This window comes from Chroicocephalus ridibundus, chromosome 13 (genome assembly GCF_963924245.1).
Source record: "Chroicocephalus ridibundus chromosome 13, bChrRid1.1, whole genome shotgun sequence".
In the NCBI taxonomy this organism is placed as follows: domain Eukaryota; kingdom Metazoa; phylum Chordata; class Aves; order Charadriiformes; family Laridae; genus Chroicocephalus; species Chroicocephalus ridibundus.
Genome location: NC_086296.1, coordinates 15,809,729 through 15,815,065, shown reverse-complemented (window position 1 = coordinate 15,815,065; position 5,337 = coordinate 15,809,729).

Here is a 5,337-nt window from a genome sequence, read left to right as displayed (position 1 = left end):
CAAAGCAGAGACATGGCTGTAGGCGATAAAATGCAAGAGCCCCTTCAAGGATGAGACACAGAGCATTATTGAGCCGGAGGATACAGGGTCAGAGGGGAGCTTATGCCCAAGGCCAAACTTTGGCTTTTTCTACCCAGATACTTTTCAGCCCTGATAACGACTGCAGCCCTGAAGGCCTTTTGAGGATGAAACCCCTACATCCAGAGCTGTCACTTCTCAGGGATTATTCACATGCAACATCTGTGGTAAATATTTATTCCCCAAGAAGCTGGATGTTTTTCCAGGGCCAGCCTCTCTTTGTTCTCCTCTTCATACTCACCACCACCATATTCCAACCAAAATAACAACTCTATTAGGAAAAATAAAAAACAAACAAAATGTATCTTCTAATTCTGTTTTTTTTTTTTTTTTTGTAATGGTTTGCAATGCTGTAAGTAATATTACATTAAAAGTCTTGTTCATCTGATAATATTTTTCCCTTTTTTATATCGCATTGTCTGCTCATCTGGTTAATGCTGTTTGAAATAAGCTGATCCCGGGAGCTAATTGGCATAGTGTCATCAAGTTTGTGGCTCACACAGCAAAATGTATGATTTCAGTATTTGCAAGAAAAACTTAAATCCCCGCACACATTTTATCCTAAAGGCTGCACAATCTGCTTGCAATGTTCTTATCTGGGTGGATTAGCGAGTTATCAGTGAGCGTCACTACCATCTGAATAGAGATAAGGTGCAGCAAATCCTTCCCTTCTGCTCTCTGACACACAATATCAGCACCAAATAGGAAGCCTAGGAGCAGAGATAAATCGGCAGCCCTCTGGGGACCCTAAGCTAAATATGAATGCATTAAAGCGATATTCAGCTCCCTGCACAAAGGCAGAACAGCCGTTCCTCTATTGCTCTGTAAGGTAGACATTGTACTGGGTATTAAGCTATTAGTTGTCAGGAAGGTGCATGTGTAATGCAACGTATTAGCATCTTACAAGAGCTGCTGTCAGGAAAAGCTAGAGCAGAACAGATCCAGCCTAGGCACCGTAGGCATCTTCCATACCATGCACCAGGTTGCTTTGGAGACCGATGTTGGTCTTCAAAACAGAACATACTGGCACAGAAATGAGACAGCCCAGATGGCTGTTAACTGCGAGGAGAAGTCCTACTGCTTGTCAGTCCTGTGCGTAGAGGCCTTTAAAGTATGCAAATTATATTAATAATGAATGCAGTAACTACTGGAGAAAACTGGAAGCTGGCCTGCCCTGTGGAAAAGACTTCCAGGAGTTAAGTCCCTTTCTTTTTTCTAGCACTTCACAGGCAAAGCTCAGGGCTCAGTTATTACCATAGTCACATTTGGAAGCTGTTGACTTGCGTTCCCTGAGGTGCAGCCCGAGGTAAAGAGGCGGGCAGCATCCCTACGACAGACAGATGGCTGCCTGGCAGTCCTTGGGTCTAAAGGAAACCAACGGCAGCTACCCACAAGGTAGAAGTTGCTGTCATAGGCTTGCTCCTCAGTTCTGGATCTGGCCAAGCCTTCATTGCCAGATCTCTGCTACGCACCTATTCATTCTCCCAAATTCCTTTCTTCAGCTTCCACTCCTTCAGTTCCACTCACTGTTATTAAATCACTTCTCTGAAACTTAAAAAGTGCTCAGTACTTCTAACTTTTCCCTTAAATGCATCCTGGTGTTCCCCGTGTTTTCCTCAGCTGGTAGGACCCGGTCAGGCTGGCAATCTCAGTTATGCTGCATTTCAAGACATGGACTTACGACGACTCACTGCCACATTTTCCTACTTATATCCAACTGTGTATTTCTTTTACTTCTAGTACTACATGGTCTATCATTATCTTGATTACTTCTGCAGGATAAAGTTTTTCATAGCCAGTGAAAACAGGTGGCCCCTGAACTTTCTACCATATCATATGTTTTTAGACACTACCTCAGTTAAAAATCTTAATCAGACCTTAGACTTTTGGATTATTCCTGTCATCTTTATACCTGTGTTCACTTCTCTATCCCTGAGGGATCAGGTTAAGGCTGGCTATGTGTTCTTACTTTTATAAGAAGTTCATTCTTTGTAGCATTCGGATTTTCTGCTGAGCAGTGGCGTATACCCCCGCAAATGTCCTCACTGTGTTCTGGCTTGAACCATGAAGGTTCATCACCCAAAATGGCCCAAAAGCCGTGCCTGCCACAGCTTTCTTATTTATGTCTTGGGCATATGCGTCTTGAGCTGTCCTTACATCATGCCTTTCTGATTATATGTGTTATTGCTACAGTTTAGGCACAAGATCCCACACGCCTGGTCTGTACTTTATGACTGTTACAATTCAAGCAGCCAAGTCTAATTTCACTTACAAGATTTACACTTCAGGAGTGGAGGTGTACTGCTAGCAAAAGCCTGTCCAAAAATGTCATGGAGTGCTTCTGGGTACCCGCCTCTTCTGTGTTCATACAGGTGGAACATGCTACTGATCTCCCACCCGTGCACAAGGAGCATTTGGACAATGGGAATTCACAGCAGTCTGCTTTTTCCGATGTCCAGCTCCACGCTGCAGCGATGAGCAGCTCAGCTGCTGCAAACAGCCCAGCATATTCCTGCAGACAGTCTTTGCAGCAGCACTTTGCTGCCTACCTGCTGTATGTGTCTCTGGCGCTACGTTGCAAGATAACGCTGCTGCCCTGATGGGCCACCTCTTACTTCTAGGCTCTCTCACTTTACCTTGGGCTCCGGCCAGCCCTCTGACTTGCTGAACGATGGAGGTCTGCAACCCCTTCTCCTTGGGCTGCAGCCAATGTCTCTGTCGCTTGTTCTCTTTGTGTTAATTCCATGCGTGTTTAAGATAAGAATAGCTACAGCAAAACCTGTCCCCAAACACCCTCACTTGAGAACACCAACAGAATGCTTTTAAACATGGACAATTAATTCAGTCCATAGACCTTCGGTAGTACAGGGAGCCTACGGAGTGGGCCAAAACTGTTCCAATAGATGATAGATGAACACAAAGTAAAAAGATGGCTTCTAACCTGAAGAATACACAGAAATTGTATACAGAGGAACTAGGAGGATTTCAGTAAAGCTTTTTGCATAGTGCTTTGTCAGATGCAGAGGTTCTCAGATTGAGTTTTCCTAGGTTATATCAAAATCCACTATGAAGTGAAGAAGAACAGAAGAACTGGTCACAGGCAAGTGGTTATAGAGGAATAAACTTTTCACAGCAACTAACTACTGGACAAAATCAGACTGATTTTGGGTAACCATAGCATAAAGCTGCTTGGCTGAAGTTCACATCTGATCTGCTCTGAGTGGGAGCAACACATTTGGTGTGTGCATTTATCCCCTCTATAATGATGCAGTTTTGAAGTAGTGATTAAGTGATATGCCTTCAGCTGTTCCTCAGCATCATCCAGTGGCCAGAGCTTGCTCTCTTCTGTACCCACCATTTTAGCGAATCTTTCCACTGCTCTAGCAGGCAGTAGCACCTGGTCCATAGCCAATTTCACTGTTAACTGTCCTCATCACAGGGCTGCTTCTCTCCCTTTTTTTTTTTTTTTTTTTTTGTTTTTAACAAGTCACCACAGTTAGAGCTCGTAAAAACATGGGCTCTGTTCATGGGCTCTGAACTTCACTGTAGCTTACCCCAGTTCCCCCTGAATCTGCCATAGTAATGGCAGCTCCTGTCTAAATACCAGTCGCTTTTCTGTGCGGCATCTTCTCTCGCCTCAAAAGCAGCAGTCCTCCGGCTCAGATTGATGTGTTGTGGAGCGCATTTCATGCTAACTAGTTATGCTGAGTCCATTAGCACTATTCGTAAAACTGCTCACTGGCCTGCAGACAGGTTGCCCAGTCTAGCCTATAATTTGATCCCACCGTAACTCTGCTTGTTTGCCGAAAACAACTGTGAGACCAAGTCAGCAACCTGCCTGCCTGAACATTTGCCATGCTGTGCACTCAGAGCTCATATTCAAAGCATCCTTTTCAATATGCTTTTTTTTTTTCCCTTTACGCATGTATTTGTTTTGATTTTCTAGTTCTGCTCTATGCTGTTCTATTCTATTCTGCTGTACTCGTTTCTAATCTGGACTATTCCATTAAACTTCTGATTTCACACTACTTATGATTCAGTACAAGCTGATAGATTTTCAAGAAGTCTTGGGAGACTGTGTGCAGGTAAAAATATTGACAGTCTAAAGTAGATTCATGGTCCGTCCAGCTTAGTAGCCTACCTCTGATCATCCAGCAGGTAGATATGAAATAAAACGCCCCGTGTGAAGATCTTAATCCTAATCCTAAAAGTTTAAAATGGATTTAAGCCTTGAAGCAAGCAATTTTATATCCTTCCAAAATGCTCTTAACACCATCTGCGATAACTGTGGCTATTCTTGTTTTTCATATTTATTCCAGTCTCTATTTTGAATGCAGTTTATCTTTTGCCTTCCATAACCTCTTGTGGAAATGAGTTCCACAGTTTAATATTCCAAGAAAAAGCTCATCTGACTAGGCAGGTGTCTAATCTGTGCTGGCCTTCCTAGTCAGTCTTATTATCAGTGGAGATCTAGTCAATACAGCCAGCAGAGCATGAGGTGCGAGTTATCTCTTCCACAAATGGGTATTTGTATTTGGTCAGATGAATTGCTCCCTGAAAGTGCCTATTTCCCCCTACTGTCCTAAAGAGAAGCCTGAAATAGCCAGTTCAGGAGCAGATGTCTGTGTTTTAGATGTCTCTGGCTGATGGAGCTGAATCTCATCTCACTGTGCGAAAGAACATGTCCTTTCATCAATTCTGGATTTGCCATCTCTGAGTTTAATTGAAAAATATGCTCCTGCCTGTGTCATGAGGCAGAGAGGACTTATCTGTACCTGGCTGTTTTACAGACAGTTAAAACACTCTTTGTTATTCATCTGCTCACCGTATGAGTAGTTTCTGATCCTTTCCAGCCCCTTTCAGGGAGAGTTTCTGCAGCCCTTGATCACTCTTGGTGCCCTCTGTAGCCCTGGACCCACAGCCTTTGAAAAATCCTGTTGCACTGCTACAATGACAGTTACAAGACCAAAGCCCTTTCAGACATCTGCCCCTGATTTGGGTCTCGAGATAGGAGCTGTGCTCTTGCAATTTGACTCTGAACCTCTGTGTCTAACTCCCAGTGTCCTCGGAGGCTGTTGGTGCTTGTGAATTTGATCAGTTCCTCCAGATATTGCAGCACGTGACCGAGTCCTGGCATTAACTGGAGCACTTTGTATTCCGGGCGCTTTCTCTTCCCCCTGAGTTCTGCTGTGCAGTGCTTCTCCTGCATGGAGGCTGCAGGTGGTCGGTCTCCCTGGGGACGAGCTCTGGAGGTCCCCC